Source organism: Nannospalax galili, unplaced genomic scaffold (assembly GCF_000622305.1).
Source record: "Nannospalax galili isolate Female #2095 unplaced genomic scaffold, S.galili_v1.0 scaffold388, whole genome shotgun sequence".
Taxonomy (NCBI): domain Eukaryota; kingdom Metazoa; phylum Chordata; class Mammalia; order Rodentia; family Spalacidae; genus Nannospalax; species Nannospalax galili.
This window is the reverse complement of record NW_008360304.1, coordinates 132,857-152,082: the sequence shown is the minus strand read 5'-3', so window position 1 is coordinate 152,082 and position 19,226 is coordinate 132,857. Positions and strand designations below refer to the sequence as shown.

At 42.2% G+C, this 19,226-nt stretch overlaps 1 pseudogene; it reads left to right on the top strand.

Moving 5' to 3' along the window:
- Positions 1-1,740: 1,740 nt before the first annotated feature.
- The window catches only part of LOC103726765, a 22,941-nt pseudogene continuing 5,455 nt past the window's right edge, over positions 1,741-19,226 (top strand).

Genomic DNA, 19,226 nt, shown 5'->3' with positions numbered 1-19,226 from the left:
AATGCACTATGTAGACCAGGCTGGCCTTGAACTCACAGAGATCCACCTGCCTCTGCCTCCCGAGTGCTGGGATTAAAAGTGTGCACCACCACACCCGGTTATGATTGTTCTTTTAAATTCAGTGTCCTGGGTTAGCTCTCAGGGATTCTCCTTGTTGAACTCTTCTACAGGATTGGTGGGGTTTGGTGGGGACATAGTGTTTTGGCTTTCCATTTTATTATTCTTTCATTGTGGTTTTGACATGTCAACTTCTTTTGTTGTTTATGATTCTGATATGAGAATTAAGTTGAAGTATGCCCCTGTTTGTATTATCTGAGTGCCTAGATCCTTTCTTTATTGGTTATGTAAAGCTGGTTGGTACCGGGGTCAGGTTCTCTCAGGTTTATTTTGTAAGGAACTGATGGCTTCAGATCAGCTATTCAGGGGTAGCCCCAGAAGCCCAATTCAGGTTCCAGTCAGGTATACTCAGGCTTCCTTCACCACATGGAGGCAGGATCCAGGCTCTCTCAGGCAGTCCCATGAGTTGTCAACCCTATGCCAGAGGGAGGCCAGAGGGGTGCCAGAACTCAGCACTCTCTGGTGGTCTGCTGAGATCCCAGCCACTACACTGATGGAGATCTGAACCCACTCTCTCAGTCACTTAAGGAATTTTTAAAGTAGAGGTAGCAAATAGATGAACCTCTGGTAGGTAACCACATGAATTTTCCAAAACTATCTGGGTTTGAAATAATCTGCCACCCTGCTGTTATGACTAACTACAGAGAACTTGATCACATTCCATTCCTAGGTTCATTATAGCAAGTAATTTGGTAGCTGCCAAAGAGAATTCTGAAGTGATTATAATGAAAGTAGTCTCAGCCCAAATTAAGATCCCCACTGAGATTTATCAAGCTGACTTTGTGTGTGTCCTGGGAATGGAACCTAGTGTTGAGTGCATCCTAAGCATACGCTCTGCCAAAAAGCTCTGCCCCAGGCCTTAAATTTTTTTAAGTTATTTTTATTTTATGTATATGAGAATTTTGCCTGCATGTATGTAAGTGTGCCTGTGTTGTGCAATGCCTGAGGAGGTCAGAAGAGGGCATTGGATTCCCTGGATCTGAAACTACAGACAATTATTAGTTCCATGTGGGTGCTGGGAATAGAACCCCGGTCCTCTGCAAGAGCAGTCAGTGCTCTTAACTGCTGAGCCATCTCTCCAGCCCTCACCCCCATAGGCTTTAAACAGATTCTTATTAACAAAGGAAGCACAAATCAGTTGATAAAGCCTACTCTGCAAGCTGTCCTTAGGATTTCTATGCCCATTACCTTGTTGTGGAAGCTGCAACAACATTCTAGCAAATATTGACCCCTGAACTGAGTGGCTCTCAAACCTCAAGTCAAACTCTAAGCATAAAGGCAGTAGGCATTTGAATTCTTGTACCTTATTCCTGCAGTGGGGATAATTTTTCATTGTTTTCATACATGCTTAGAGATTTTTAACTTCAGTAACAGGCTCCCATTTCTGTAGTTTACATCACCAAATAACAAGATGCTATTTTTACCAAATGAAAATGCATTTGTGATATCCTGTGTGCTTATTAGAAAAGTATAGCTGCTGGTGGGGAGAGAGACAGCAGAAGGACTTGCCGTAAGCACAGGAAGGTGCTATTCCTAACATAATACTAGCTTACCACTCCTGGATGCTGCATCTTTCTCTGTGCCCCAGCATGTTATTATAAAACTTGTCATGAGTTGGAAAACATGAATGGATTTTATGATGAACACCCATATGCCAGCAAGCCGCTGTTCGCTGCTATCCAGACAGGTACATCCATAGTTCTTGAATTTCAACATATAGCAGAATCACCTGGAAGGGCTGGTTAAAACTCAGATGGGGATGCTGCCCTAGAATGTCTGACTCAGTGCCTTTGGATCAGAATGGGCATTCAGGGAAGTTTCCAAGTGATATTAATGCCTGCACATCACTCTGAGATTCACAGATCTACTGCTGATTTTGTTCTACCATTTAGTATATTTTATTTTACTACTGATACTGTAATGTACAGTCATGGATGGTTTAACCCTGGAGACAACTTCTGAGAAATGCATCACTGGACAAATCTGTCATCCTGTGAACTCCCTAGAGTACACTCGAATAAACCTGGATGGCATACGCCAGTCATTTCAGCCTCTTGATTTTGATAGGCAACAGTAAACACAAGATGTCTAAGACTGCTATTGGGGAAATGATCACAGTGTTTACAGTGACCCATCTCTGTGTAAGAAGATGGTATATACCTGGAAATAACAATAGGAAGTATAGTAGAGCAAGGCACTGTACTTGACAGGTGATTGCATATCCAGTATTTTTATGCAACCCGTGCATTAGGCTTGCTACACCAGTGTCACCTCAAGCGTGGACATGAGAGGAATGTGTGATGCTATAATGTTAAAACAGCAACACTGCCACCAGATAGAAGTTCTTCAATTCTCTTCTAATGTCACTGGCCTCCCATTACACTAACAGGCCATTATTGGCTGAAATGTCATTGTGTGGCACAAATCTATCCACCTAACCTTCCAACCATCCATCCATTCATTTTATTTTATTTTACTTTTGAGTACATTTCAAAAGTAAATTGCAGGCATCTCTACTGTTATCCCTGAATACGCATATCATGAACTAGTCAGCAATATTTGTATATGAATTTTTAAAGGTTAGTTTTAAAACATTGTGTCCTTTTAACACATTTTCTAACTGGAGGCTACTAGACTAGCCGGCTCTCACTGCTTAAGCTCACAGGGAGGCAAACGGAAGCCTGAAATGACTAGCTGAGCTCTGTCCAGGGACTTTCCACTTTAACCAATCAGATTGATTTTTCTCTGTCCTCCTGGGATATTTTGTAAGTTCCCTTCTCAGCCTCTCTTGGTAGAGTGCTAAACTGCTTCTAATCTTTTTCTGTTTGATGCTTTAAATCACAGAATTTTTTTTAAAAAAAAACCTTTCATGTTTAAATGTGCCTGTTAATTGTTAACAGTGGACTGTGCAGTGCTCTTCTAAAGTTTATTGAAATATAATTTACATATGGCAAAATCCACTCTTTTAACCATATTGTTCTTTGAGTTTTGATCCATACCGCTTGGCCTGACAATGAAGATTCAAAACTGACCTTCGGTACTTACCCTTTTGTAGTACTAAGCCCTCCCCCAATGTTCAGCTCTGGCAAATACTGCTTGCCCTTCCACCCCGTTTTGCCTTTCCCAGAGTGTCATATGAATGATATCACATGGTAGGAAGCTTTTCCAGTCTGGCTTCTTTCACTTAACATGATGGCATTTGAGACATGCAATTGTGTAGGTTCGTAATTTGTGCCTTTTATGCTACTTGTAGCCAGGCATTCTTAGGATTGAGTTTGAAACTGATTGGTACATATACGAGATCACTCCTGCAGCATTTTAAAGTAAATTACAGATATTTATACATCTGTCCTTGTGGGACACCCATGTGCTGCTAGAGAGTGGCCTTAGGAATATCCTGCCCTTCACCTTCTCAATGTCCTAATAATGTGTCTGACTAAATGGCACATGATGCTTTGTCTCCTCTCCTACCCAATGACTCTTGGGACAAGGGTTCTTCATGATGCCTTGGACAACCAGTGGTGCTGGGTCCCTGACATTCAGAAAACTCACACAATAACATTGTCCTAGCCTTAAGCCAATTCTCCCTCAGGTCAACACATTCTTTTTAACTCATGAATTTCAATGCAAGTATTTTATCAGAAAGATATCCAGGGTATCCCTAATTCGACAGAAATATGATAAAAATCACACATGAAATTCAAAATTTTCCATCTATCTATCCATTTTTATCTCTTAACATTTGAATGCACATATTAGCTTCCTAGCTAATTAAGAAAGAACTTCCATGCTGGCTAGTCTTCCTATGCAGAAGGTACTGTGCAGGCTACTGGGGGAGAACAGTCATCAACAGTCTTACTCAGTTATGGACTCCGTGTGCAATAATACTGACTGGCCAGACAATAGGAGCCCACTCATGCAACGCAGCAAATCTCTTATGAGGGTAACCAACTGCTTTCTGATTGGATTTGAGGCCCACTCCACAGGAGAGAATTCAGGTCGGATACTGTAAACCTGTTCAGAAGCTGGTGGCTAGGGAGGTCATAGGCTCTAGTGGGGAAGCTACTGTTGCTGTTTTGCTGAATGACATGATGTGCCCATCCAGTTGCCTTCTAAATAGCTAAGTTTGTGCCCATAGACTAACAATACTGCCAGCTTTGATCGATCAGAGAAGTTTCTTTTTCCAGTGGTCTGTGTTGACTGCAGTGACTCATAATGAGTGAAAGTGCTGAAAATAAGTTGAATGCTTAGCCCTACACAAGACATCTATATCATCTGCTCCAAGGCTCAGAGAACATTGTAGAAGAGGTAGAAAGAATGTAAGAGCCAGAGTTGGAAGCAGTGTGCAACACTGTCTTCTGATCATGACATGGCTTTTGCACTCTTGAACCCATATTGTAGCAGCTGTGATTACCTGCACACAATCTTCAGGACACATTAACACCCTGCCATGGAGAGAGGAGGAGCTCAGGGGGCTTCACCCCTCTCTGAGATTTTTACCATAGTTAATGGAATGGGGAAGCAAGACACATTTTCTTCAGTGTGTAGCCCCTGGTAAGGTGCCTGTGCTCCTATAAACAACCCAGATGAAGCTCATTGGGTCACACATACAAAAGAACATGACTGGAGAAGGGAGGCTAGAGGAAGAAGACCAGTGGGAGTAGGAGGGAATTTAAACATATCATGTACATGTATGAAAGTGGCATAATGAAGCCCATTAGTATGTATTATCAGTATATTAGTATATGGTTTTGAAAACATTTAAAAAGTTTTCAGTTAGCCAATTTAGAAAAAGGATGAAGTTAATTTTAATATTAGTTTAAAAAAAATTAGTGTGTGTGTATGTGTCCCATGTGTAGAAGACACAGTACAATTTGCAGAAGATGGCTCTCTCTTCCCTCCATGTAAATTCTGTGGATCTAATTCATGTTAGACTTGGTGGCAAGTGTTTTTATCTGCCAAGCCATCTGGAAGCCCACATGTTACACTGAACCTAGATTATTTCAACATGGAATCAATATAAAAAATTTATTTCTATTAATTAATTAAGTTACTTTGTGCTTTTGCACTAAGTTTTGAAAATATGGTGTATTTTAACTTATAGAACACCAGTAGTAAAATTCAGACTACTCACGTTAAAGAAATTTTTTAGGACTTATTTTTAACACTGAGCATAATGGTGTATACCTTTAATCCCAGGACTTGGGAAGCAGAGGCAGGAGAATCTCCGTGAGTTCAAGACCAGCCTGGTCTACATAGCAAGTTCCAGGCCAACTGGGGGATGACGAGAGATCCTGTCTCAAAAAATATTTTTTAATTAAAAAAATTTATTTTATGTGTATGAGTGTATTGCCTGCATGTATGTGAGTGCACCTGTGTGGTGCATTGCCACGGAGGTCAGAAGAGGGCTTTGGATGCCCCTGGAACTGGAGTTAAGGCAATTTGTAGCCACCCTGTGGGTGCTGGGAATCAAACCGGGGTCCTCTGCAAGAGCAGTCAGTGCTGTTAACTGCTGAGCCAACTCTCCAGCCCTCAAAAAAGATTTTTAATTGTGTGTGTGTGTGTGTGTGTGTGTGAGTGTGGATATGTGAATACAGGTGCTGGCAGAGGCCACAGTGATCAGATCTCCCTTAGAGCTGGAGTCGTGGGTGTTTGTGAACCATACTAAACCCAGTCCTCTGCAAGAGCAGTATATGCTATTAGCCTCTAATCCATCTCTCCATCACCAGACTAGCCACTACATTTTAAATGTTCAAATGCCACATATGGCTTATGGCTGCCATATTCAGCATCATTGATATATTTATTTATTTGAGATGGGGGGAGGCTACATATCTTGGCACATGTGGAGGTCAGAAGACAACCTGCACAACTTGGTTCTCTCTTTCTACCATATGGGTCCCAGGAACCAAACTGAGGTCATTAGGTTTGGTGGCAAGTACCTTTACCTACTGAACCATCTCACCAGCCCCAGCATCACCAATCTAGAAGTACCCTGCAGAGGCTCTCATAGGTAGTGTCTTTTGTAGTCTAACAGTCATTTCAAGGTCATTAATGTTAATGTCATTGCTTTGCAATGAGAAAATTAAGGCTCTGCCATGTGAAAGTGGCTTGTGCAAGGGTGCTCATAAATGAATGATGCAGCCTGGCTCACCCCACACACCCTCTCATTAAACAGAAGACCCTATAATCTAGGTGTCACTGAGGATCATGAAAACCAGGGGATTACCTCTCAGTCATTTCCTATAGTGGCACCCCAAGAGGAATTATTACATTACATTGATAAGCCCAGTGGTTTTCAAACTTTAATGCATATAGGAATTTTCCAGATGGGTCATTTAAATTGAGGCTTTCCTGGTCCTCAAACCCTGATATTCTTATTCCGTAGGCAAAAGGTGGAACCCAGGAATCTGCATGCTTATTTTGAGTCCCAGATGATCTGACACAGGAAGCTAAAGTTGTACATGCTGGTGGAAGAATTTCAGGACCTTCAGACACAGATCCTCCTTACAAGCTAAATCCACATCAGAAGGCTCTTTGACTATAGGCAGTTCAAGGATCCCAGAGAGGTAGTGTGTTCATGGAGTGGAAATTATGGAGTTATGGAATATTATGCTGCAGAAGTTGTTTTTTATATATTGCATTTAAAAGGCTCAGATTTGTATGTTTTTAGGTGAAATGTTACACTGAAAAGCTTTCTTTTAAAAAGACTACTGGGCTAGAGAGATGTCTCAGCAGTTACGAATGCACTCTGCTCTTGCAGAGGACCCTAGTTCAGTTCCCAGCACTTAAGATGGGCAACTAACACACACACACACACGCACGCACGCACGCACGCACGCACGCACGCACACACACACACACACACACACAAATTTTTTAAACGATCTTTAATCAGGAAACAGAAGCAGGTGGATCTCAGAGTTCAAGGCCAGTCTGAAATATATAGTGAGTTCCAGGACAGTCAGGGCTGCACAGTAAGACCCTGTTAAAATAAAAAAAAAATTTAAGCTGGGCGTGGTGGCACACACTTTTAATCCCAGCACTTGAGATCGAGGGTGGCATGGTGTACTTAGTGAGTTCTAGGCCAGCTGTGGCTATAGGGAATTCTCTCTCAAAAAGACATAAATAAATAAATAAATAAATAAATAAATAAATAAATAGTTACCAAGCAGGACCCGTGAGATGGCTCAGTAGGTAAAAGCATTTACTACAACAAGCCTGAAGACCTGAGTTTGACTCCCGGAATCCACAGTGGAAAGAGAGACCTGACTCCCAAAAGTTGTCCTCTGACCTCCACACATGCTGTGGCACATGTACACTCACATTCACACACACACACACACACACACACACACACACACACAAATAATAATAAATAAAAATTTTAAATCTTTTTCAAAAATTACTAAGCAAATGTTAAAGTATCATTCCACATTTGCAGAACAAATGATATATCTGTTAATATATAGCCAGGCATGGTGGCTCATCCCTGTAAACAGAACACACAGGAGATTGAGGCAGGCTGTGTGAGACCAGCCTGGGCTAGAATGAAACCCTATCTCAAAAAACCAATTGGGGGGCTGGAGAGAGGCTCCATGGTTAAGAACACTGACTGCATTTCCAGAGAACCCAGACTCAGTTTCCAGGACCTACATAACAGCTATCAACTGTTACTCCAGATTTGATGCCCTCTCGTGGCCTCTGTGGGCATTGCATGCTCATGGTACATGTGCACATGGCAAAACACTAATACATATAAAAAATAAAAACAAATAAAAAAATTTAAAACACAGTTAATTGTCAGGTGTGGTGGTGCACACCTTTAATCCCAGAACTTGGAAGGCAGAGGCAGGTGGGTCTCTGTGAGATCAAGGCCAGTCTGGTCTATAGGCTATATTGAGTTTCAGGATAGCTGGGGCTATAGGGAGATGCTGTCTCAAACAAGCAAACAAAAAACCCAATTAATTAACTGGATTTTAATTAATTAAAATTAAAAAAACAAACTATACACATATATACTTATTTGTATATATTTTTCTGTATATATGAGTCCACATAAAATGAATAAAAAACACCAAAATGTTCACAGTAGTTATCACTGCCTGATAGAGGTATGGAAAATTAAAATTTTTCTTTTATCTTGATTTTTTTCCTGAATTGCATAAAGCAAAACATGTGTTGTTTTAATAAAAAGCAGAAATTTTAATTTAATTATTTAATTAAATACAATTTGTTATAAAGTAACAATTATCAATTTAATAAATGGGTAAGTACACTCTCAGATATGAGATTTTCTGTAGGATGTACATGTTACTAAGTGGATTTTTTCTTTTTGTATGTGTATGAGTGTGTTTCCTGCATATACGTAAGTGCACCTGTGTCATGCAATGTCTGCGGAGGTCAGAAGAGGGCATCAGAGCCCCTGGAAATGGAGTTACAGATGGTGTTAGCCACCTCGTGGGTGCTGGGATTTGAACCTAGGTCTTCTGCAAGAGCAGCCAGTGCTTTTAACAACTGAGTCATATCTCCAGCCCTCTAAGGGGATAATGTTAATATGCATGTATTGACAGTTTAAAGGTGAGCATCTATTAATACCGTGTGTATGTTATTAAGTATAGCAGTGTCTTCCTTAGCTAAGGTTCATCTTTCTGAAGTTTCAGTTACCCATGATCAACCATACTCCAAAGATATTTAAAGGGAAAATTTCAGAACTAAACAGAGAACTTACTACAATGTGAATCATGCACCTGTCCATCATATCCACTACTCACCTGTTAGTCACTCAGTAGTCATCTTGTTTATCAGATTGACTGTCACAGTGTCATGGTGCTTGTGTCCAAGAAACCCTTATGTGACTTCACCATGTCTCCAAACCATCAGGGTAGTAATGCTAACAATCATAGTATAAGAAATATACTTTACAAATATTTTTATAATTGTTTTGTTATTGTTGTGTTGTTTAAAATTTTTCCCCCCAGTTGACCTGGAACCTGTTATATAGACCAGACTGGCCTGGATCTCACAGAGATCCACCTGCCTCTGCCTCCAGAGGGCTAGGATTAAAGGTGTGTACTACCATGCCCAGTCTTTGAAAATTTAAGATCTTAAAAAAAATTGTACTTATTATTTATATTGTATGAGTATATTGCCTGCATGTATGTAAGCGCACCTGGGTCATGCAGTGCCCATGGAGGTCAGAAGAGGGTGTCTAATCCCCTGGAACTGGAGTTATGGACAATTGTTGTTGTCATGTAGGTGCTGGGATTCAAGCCTGAGTCTTCTGGAAGAACAGCCAGTGCTCTTAACTGCTGAGCCATCTCTCCAGGGCCCAAAATAAGCCTTTAATCCCAGCATTTGGGAGAGGCAGGAGGATCTCTGTGAGTTCAAGGTCAGCCTGATCTACATAGTGAGTTCCAGGCCAGCTAGGGCTACAGGGAGACCCTGTCTCAAAAAGATAAAAAATAAATAAAGTAAGTAAGGAGAAAAAAGAAAAATTTTATCTCCAGGCGTGGTGCAACTGCACTGGCTTCTGACAAGTATATAACTGCACTTCAGCTGGGTAACTCTCCTTGGTAGACTCTCTCCCTGGCTACCTGCTGGGCTGGTGGGTTTTTTTGTTTTGTTTTGTTTTTGCTTTTTTGAGACAGGGTCTCCCTGTAGCCCCAACTGCCTGCCTCCCAATGCTGGGATTAAAGGTGTGTGCCAACATGCCCAGCAAATCTGTGATCTTTTAAAAAACTTTTAAATTAATTTTAAAAATATTTTATTTTTATGTGTATGAGTGTATTGCCACCTGCATATATGTAAGTGCACCTGTGTCCTGCAATGCTCAAAGAGGTCAGGAGGTCAGAAGAAGGTGTCAGATCCCCTGGAACTGGAGTTACAGATGGTTGTTAGCCACCATGTGGGTGATAGGAATTGAACCTGGATCCTCTGAAAGAGCAGTCAGTGCTCATAACCACTGAACCATCTCTCCAGACCCTTTAATTGCATTTTTAATATGTGTGTGTATGTGTGCACGCGCACGTGTGGCTGTGTGTGTGTACAACTTGTGGGAGTTCATGCTCTCCTTCCATTGTGTGGGTCCTGAGGATAAAACTCCAACTTGGTGGCAAGTGCCTTTACATACTGAGCCATCTCACTGGCCAATTTCTTCCCCTCCTGAGGAGATACAGCAGCACCTCGTGAAGTGCTGGCATTCAAATGGAAAATCTGGGTGCTCTCATGCTCAGTGCTCTGGAAGAACGCTGTGGTGGGCATCATGCTGTCCTGTGAGGCAGCTGGGAACTCAATGAAGCTCTGGATGGTGATCACAACTGAAAAACATGGTGAGAAGAAAATATTAACTCTGATTTTGTGAACATAATTTGCAAAAACTCATGACTGAGTGATGTGTCACATAAAAACTGGCTGTATTTTGGTTTTAGGGTTTCTTAAAGTTTTTTAATTTTTTATTTTTATGTGTATGAGTGTTATGCCTGCATGTATGTAAAGTACACTTGTGTCCTGCAGTGCCCGCAGAGGACAGAAGAGAGTGTTGGATCCCCTGGAACTAGAATTACGGACAGTTGTTGGTGAGAGACCTGAGTGACTCCATCTTGGATAAAACCTCCATGGGACTGACCCAGCCCTGAACCATGTTTCAGGAAAAACCACAAAAAAGCATACTTGGAACAGATAGAGAACAACTCCCCCACCAACAGTCAATTAACCAGGGACAGGAAAGTACTAAAAGTCCAGATATCTCTTCAGATTTCCTGAAGGCAGCAGTTTATGGTTTGGCGCTGGGCTGCAACCAATCAGATGCTTGTCAGGCTAGAGACCCCCTACTTGCTGAACTTGCTGAAATAAACCTATAAAAACCTCTGTCTCCCAAAGCAAGGGGTCTCACATCTGAGATCCACTGGGTCAGTGACAGAGTGGGCCCAAGCTTAAGCTTGCAATAAAATAAAACTCTTGTGTGTTTGCATCAGTCAGCTCCTTGGTGGTCTTTGGGGGGGTCTCATGAACTGAACACAACATCTTGGGGGCTTGTCCGGGATCCCCAAGCCCCCCCCCCCAGGACCCCCGAACTGAAGGGTTCCTGGCTGGCCGGTAAGTGTCTATTTGCATCTAGTTGTGCCTGTCTGTGTCTGTCCCAGCTTTTGTTCTGAGTCTCGAGGCAAACTTGTGAACAGTGTGGTCAGGAGCAGTTGGAGCAGACGCGCTGGATGACCGTGACCACAGAGGTCTGGAAGACGTTCCAGACCCTGGCAGAGGGGATAGAGGGCCCCGGACTCTGTTGATTTCTGTGAAAGGACAAGGCGGGTCGCTCCTGTGGTGCGGCAGCTTGCTGCTGTCCTACTTTATTTTTCTTCCGCACAAGCAAGGGAATTTGCTACTTGGCCTTCTGCATGTCTTTCTGGCTCTCTGTTTTGTCTTTGGTTGTCTATTTCTCTGTGACTGAGATGGACACAATGGGACAGACTCCCTCTACACCCCTGGACCTGGTTCTTGCACATTTTGGAGAGGTTAAGACTCAAGCCCATAACCTCTCTGTTGTTGTTAGGAAGAATAAACTATTTTCTGCAGGTCTGAATGGCCCACTTTCAATGTGGGATGGCCCTCAGAGGGGACCTTTGATCCTGCTGTCATTAACGTGGTTGAGAAAATTATTTTAACCACGTGTGGGACACTTGGATCAAATATCATGCATAGTGGTCTGGGGAGATTTAGTTAATAACCCCCCTCCTTGGGTCAAGCCTTTTCTTCCTTTACAGAAAACTGAGGTGCTGACAGCCACAGAATGGAAAACAACAACCCAGAAAGCACCTAAGCCTAAAACCAAACCATCAGTACCGTCACTGTACCCTGTCTTATAGGGCAGCACAGAAGATCTAATTTTTCCTCTCCCTCCATATCCACTCCTCCACAGGAGGTACCCCCTCCAGAACCAGCACCCCTGGTACCAGATTTTTCACAGGCACAGGGGGGGCCAGCTCAGGGGACTAGGAGTAGAAGGACAGCAGCACCAGAGAGTCCAGACTCTACTGTTTTGCCCCTCAGAGTCGCTGGCCCCATGGATGAGGCCGGCAACCAGTCCTATCACTATTGGCCTTGTTCTGACATTTTTCTAGTCCCCTGTCTAGAATTTGTAATGCTAATTACTCTTGCCTTTACTTCTCCTTCACATCTCCTATTCATGATTCAAGGACTTTCTTTTTCCCTTAGAGATAAGAGTTATGCAATTTGGGAGTCTTTTAGATAGACCCACTGAAGGGGGTCACCCTGCCTTATCCTGCATCCCTGTTCAGCATGGAAGAAGCCAGAGCAGTCTGTGTCCCAATTCCCTATTGGCAATTTGGGCAACCCTTTCAGAAGATGGCATGATAAGAATAGGAGGTAGGAATTGGCTAGGTAGTTAGGACAAAAAGACCCCAAAGAAAAGTAGCCAGTTTCTTGGCTAAAAGTCAAAATTTCTTTGGGACTGTTAGCAACATACTCTGTTTCAAAGGCCAAAAATGTCAAAAGTATTTGGGAGCTTGTATCTAACCCTTAAAAGATTTCAGCATTACCTCTTCAGAGGGGGGAATGTTAGAGTAACCAAAAGCCCCATAAAAATAAATAAATGAAAGAAGGAAAAAAAAAGAAAAAGAAAAAAGTGATGGGGAGATATAGGAGGTGTTGGGAGAGAGTGGGCATAGATTTGATCAAAATACCTTATATGCGTGTGTGAAATTCTCAATCAAGTTTTGTAAAAGTTAAAAAAAAAAAAGGAAAAAGAAAAATTTAAGCATCCTTCTGGGACCAACTAACAGACTATATATCCTGTTTCTTTGTGTCCTAAATCTTTGTATGTGACTGTCATATCCCATGTGACTGCCAGTTCCTTGTAATGTCTAAAAACCATCTGTATTTTGTAATAAATGGTTTGTGTAAAGGAAAATGCAAAGAAAAAAGAATTTTTAAAACCAAAAAAAAATTTTTTTTAAAGACTAAGTAAAAGTCATTCCCACACTCTTCTTTTTTTTTGTTTTTTTAAAGCAGGGTCTCTCTGTAGCCCCAGCTGTCCTGGGAATCACTATGTAGACCAGGCTGCCCTTGAACTCACAGAGATCTGCCTGCTTCTGCCTCCCAAGTGCTGGGACTACAGGCATGCCCCACCACGCCCGGCTTTTCTGAGTTTTGAAATCTAAGTTGATACTTTTTTTTTTTTCTCCCTGTAGCCCTAGCTGGCCTGGATTCGCTATGGAGACCACGCTGGCCTTGAACTCACAGAGATCTGCCTGCTTCTTCCTCCCAAGTGCTGGGATTAAAGGCATGCGCTACCACTCCTGGCTTCCACACTCTTTTTTTAAAATATATTTTGTTTATTAGTTTTATTTTATGTATATGCATGTATTGCCTGCATGAATGTAAGTGCACCAGTGCCATGCAATGCCCGAAGAGGACAGAAGAGGGTGTCTGATCCTTTGGAACTGGCATTACAGACAGTTATTAGATTGGGTGCTGGAATTCAAACGCGGGTCTTCTGCAAGAACAACCAGTGTTCTTAACAGCTGAGCCATCTCTCCAGCCCCAGATTTTCTCTCTTGTCTGTGTATTTTGTGTCATTGCCACCTCCTGGGCAGGAATCACTTAAGATTCTGGGGAAAAGGTTTTGGCTGTGTAGTTAGCAGTGCCCCCCTCCTGGTGAGCAGTGTGGAAAAGTCCACAGTGAGTGCAGTGAGTGAATGGCTGGGGCTGGGGAGAGCAGTCAGGGCTACACTTCACCCAGAGGGAGTAAACAACCTTACAGAGCCCTAGGAATCTAGGTATGGAATTCGTCAGGACAAAACAATGTGAAAGAACAGAAAAGAGGAAAGGTGCTAAGCTGTGTTAGTGGCTGCATGGTTGCCAGGAAAACTAGATTTTCTGCTGAAAACTTCATTTTTCCTTCCATTGTCCAGAGGGAGGCTGTGATTCACTTAGGAACAGGATACTAAAAGAATTGTGGGGTTTTTTGTTTTTAATATTTTATTTATTATTATTATATTTAATGTGTATGAGTGTATTGCCTGCATGTATGTGAGTGCACCCGTGTTGTGCAATGCCACGGAGGTCAGAAGAGGGCTTCGGATTCCCCCAGAACTTGAGTTAAGGACGGTTCGTAGCCACCATGTGGGTGCTGGGAATCAAACCCGGGTCCTCTGCAAGAGCTGTCAGTGCTCTTAACTGCAGGGCCAACAAGAGGGCTTAGCGAATAAAGGCACTTGCCTTAAAGACAATTTGACAATTTGAGTGTGAAACCCAGAACCCACATGGAGAAAGGAGAGAATTGACTCCAGCAAGTTGTGTTCTGACCTCCACATCCACACACATGCACACATACAGAGATATATAGGAATAAACTTTAACAAAATACTCTGAAAACAAGCGCTAATGAGGACAAGCAGCTCTTCCAGAGGAAGCCTAAGTGCTCTGATGAAAGGTGAAAGCAGGTGCTGAGGATTCCTAGCTTCTCAGACATACGATGTCGCGATGGCAGAGGAGGGCCTCTATGGAAGGTGACCTGACTGGGCTCCTCTCAAAAAAAGATGCTGAGCCCTTGGTACCAGGCAGCTTCCTTGGAGGGTAACTAAGGTGAATGGAAAAGCATCTCCCACAGAGACATGCTCTGTTGGCATGCTGTCCTCAATTTGTGACCCAAATCTTCTCAAAACAGCCTTAGAGATTAGTGATAAACTAATAAGTGATAGGTAGGCTTTGCTGATAAGGAAACAAGGCTAGGAGTGGTGGCACTCCCCATGTTTGGGAGGTGAGGCTGGAAGACAGAGTTTGAAGCTGGGTTATATAGCAAGACCTCCTCTCAAAAACTAAACAAAACCTAATAAAGTTCATGTGCATGCCTTCCTCATTGTGTATACGCTTAAAATTCCATATGTGTCTGACACTTAAATTTCAGAAACCAGGACCAGCAAGATGGCTGAATGGATAAAGACTTTTTATCACAACCTGAATTTGATCCCCAGGACTCACATGGTGGAAGGAGAGCCCAGTTCCTGCAAGTTGTCCTCAGACTTCCACAAGTATGCTGTGGCACACAGGCCCCCTCATCCACAAATAATAAATAAATAATAAATAAATAAATTCAAATTTCAGAAGCCCGCCATTTCTCAACTGTGCTCCCCCACAAAGCCAGATTGGAGTTCTGACCTCCACTATTCAGAATATGAGGGTCTTTTCACTCCTGATCCTCCACACCTGCTGCAATGCTGAGGGCTGACAGTGATGCCACACAATTTTCTGTAGTTTGCAAAATGCCTTCATGGGGGCTGGAGATATGGCTCTGCGGTTAAGAGCACCAGCTGTTCTTCCAGAGGACCTGGGTTTGGTTCCTAGCACCCACATAGTGACTAACAACTTTCCGTAACTCCAGTTTCAGGGTATCTGACTCCCTTTTCTGACCTCTTCAGGCATTGTACCATTGAGTGCCCCTACCTACATGCAAACAATACACTCATACACATAAAATAAAAATAATAAAATATTTTTAAAAAGTCCCCCTCACACACATGCTCAAGAAGCTGCTGAGGCTGGTTACTTATCCTAGCGGCACTGTGGCTAGTCCTGCTGTTGGAACAGTACAAAGGGGAAAAAGTGGAAGAGAGAGAGTCTACCAGTTGCCTAAAATGAAATACTTGGTAAGTTACAGAGTCAGGACTTACACTGAATATTCCAATTCAGGTCATTTTGCATTGTTTGTTTCCTTGAACCTTTGTTCACTTGTGACATGAGAGTTTGGGCTGTGTAGGTGTGAATGACATGGAATTTCTCATATTTTTACTGGGATGATATAAAAAAATTCTGGGACTGGGTCCACGCCTTTAATCCTAGCAGGGAAGCAGAGGCAGTTGGATCTCTGTGAGATCGAGGTCAGCCTGGTCCTCATAGGAAGTTCTAGGCCAGCTGGGGCTATAGGGATGGGGAACCCTTTTAAAAAAAAAAAAAAAAAAAAAAAAAGTTCCACAATGGATGACAGTGCCTAAAGATAATGATGACAGCATAGTGGGCAGCTCTGAAGAATGCTAGAAACGTCTATTTGTTTTGAAAACAGGCAAAACAAAGGCTGAAATAAATATTTCTTCTGTCTTTTCAACCTGTGCTACTGGTGCACTTTGCAACTTCTCCTCACTATGCAGAACACCGGGCCAGCTCTCAGGAAGAGAACTTTGTTTGGCTCACTGTTTTGGGGGTTCAAGTGCATGGTACTGACATGAGCTAGCTCTGGTGAGGGCCCTTGGCTGCATCTCATCATGGTGCCTGGCACTGGTAGGAGCACATCTGGGAACATAGGACCACATCTCAGCATTGAAAGCAGACAGCAGGCATAGGCTTTCAAACATCCCTGAGAAAACTTGAACAGCCTTAGTCTTTTCCAAAGGTAGGGCCTGTTATCACCTACAGACCTCCTACCACATCTCCCCAGTGCTGTCACCCTAAGGTTCACACGTCCGAATAAAACTTTGGCAGACAAATCATATCTGAACCATAGCATCTTGGTAAACAAAGCAGTCCAGCTAATAAAGGAAGAAAAAATGAACAAGAATGTCACCAGCTTGTGACTTTGTGTGAGGCCTATGCAAGATTGTCAGTAAATAATCAGTACGCAAAAGGAAAGGCAAGTGGACATGATGGGTAACTGCAAACCCAACACCAGTGACAAACTCCTGCCCAAAACTTCAAACTTAAGGGGCTGAAGAGATGACTTGGTGGTGAAAAGCACTTGCTACTCTTTCAGGGGACCAAGTTTGATATCCAGCACCCACATCAGGCAGCTCACACCCACCTGTGACTCCAGTTCTAGGGTATCCCATGGGCCTTCTCACCTTCTCACTTCCGTGGGTATCTGTATGCATGTGGCAGACATACATATAAATAAAAGCTTTTTAAAAATTCAAAAAAATTCAAACAAATCTGATCTAAAGACTAATTTCCAGCAAATGTAGGGAATAGCAGAAATTGCTGAAACACATTAAACTAGGTATAGTCAGTGAAGTCAAGGTGCCAAAAACTATGGGACAAAGGACCTGAATTCTTTATGAATTTTTATTTGACTTTTGGAAATAGGGTCTTATTATATAGCACTGACTGACCTGGAGCTTTCTATGTAGCTCAGGATAGCCTTGAACTTGTGACAATCCTCCTTCCTCAGTTTTCCAAATATGGAATTACAAGCATGTACCATCATTCCTGGCTTCATAAAAAAATTGCAAGAAGGGGCTGGAGAGATGGCTCAGCAGTTAAGAGCACTTTCTTCTCTCCCAAAGGACCAGGGTTGGGTTCCCAGCACCTACCACTCATCTCACAACCACCTATAACTCCAGCTCCAAGGGATGAAAAACCCCCTCTGGCCTCCAAGGGTACCTGCACACACATGGCACAAACACACACACACACACACACACACACACACACACACACATGCAAATAAAAAAAATTCTAAATTTTTTTAAAAGGTCAGGCATGAAGGGAAGCAGAGACAGGTAGATCTCTGAGTTTGAGGCTAGCCTGGTCTACACAGTGAGTTCCAGGCTAGCCAGAGCTACATATTGTGACCCTGTCTACAAACAAACAAACAAAACCTCAAAACAAAAAACAAAATGGGCTGGAGAGTTGGTTCAGTGGTTAAAGCACTGACTGCTCTTGCAGAGGACCATGATTCAGTTCCAAGCACACACATGGCAGCTAACATCTATCTCTAACTCAAGTCTCAGGGTATCTGACAACCTCTTCTAGCCTCCTCAGGCACTGCAAACATGTAGTGCACTTACATACATGCAAGTGAAATATATAAAATTTTTAAAAACTTTAATTTTAAAAAAAAATCTAAAAATGGGGCCTGGAGAGATAGTTGAGCAGTTAAGAATTCTTGCTGTTCGGGGCTGGAGAGATGGTTCACTGGTTAAGAACACTGGCTGTTCTTGCAGAAGACCTGGATTTGAATCCCAGCACCCACATGAAAGCTAAAAACAGTCCATAACTCCAGTTCCAGGAGATCTGACAGCACTGACCTCTGCGGCATTGCATACATGGGTGCACTTACCTACATGCAGGCAATACACACATACACATAAAAATAATAAATAAAATATTTTGAAAAAAAAAAAGAACTCTTGCTGTTCTTTCAAAGGAAATGGATTCAATTCCCAGCACCCACATGGTGGCTAATAACCATCCATAACTCCAGTTCCAGGGGATCTGATTCCCTCTTCTGGCCTCTTCAGGCATTGCATACATGTGGTGCACTTTCATACATGGAAGCAAAACACTCATACATAAAAAACCTCAAAAAACTTAAAAAAAAATTTTTTGCAAGGAATAAAAGGGATGAAAAAGGAACTTAGGGAAACTAAAACTATGTGGGGTAGATTATAAGTTATACAAAGATATTTCAATCGAGCTACTACAAAAAAAAAAAAAAACTAAGAAGATTCTCAACCAAGACTGTGTGCATCTTATTTGGTTCCTGGATAAAGCAAAAAATAAAGTTTTATTAGACGATTAGAAGTCTAAGCACAGATTTCCTATTTGGTAATCTTAAGGAAGTCAGATTTTAAAAGAGAAAGTAATAATGGCATGATGGTTACGCTTTGAAAGGAGAATCTCATCTTTTAGTGACAGATATTAAAATATCTATGGATGAAACTTTGTTATTTCTTGGATTTGATTCAAAATAACCTGGGATGTGAAAGCAGGTAGAGCTGATGTGAATGGAAACAGGTCCCTGTTTAACACTTGTTGGAGCTGAGTGAGGTACTTCTAAGGGCACTACACTATTTTGTTTCTGTTTCTGTTTAAAATTTTCCATGATAAAAAAATCCTTTAAATATATGAATTTCTGGGCTAGAGAGATGGCTCAGCAGTTAAGAACACTAGTTGTTCTTGCAGAAGACCTGGGTTTGAATCCCAGCACCCACATGGCAGCTAACAACTGTCCGTAACTCCAGTCCGCGGGATCTGGCATCCTCTTCTGACCTCTGTGGGCATTGCACGACATGGCTACACTTACCTACATGCAGGCAATACATGCATACACATAAAATAATAATAATAATAATATTTTTTAAAAAATACGAATTTCTGGC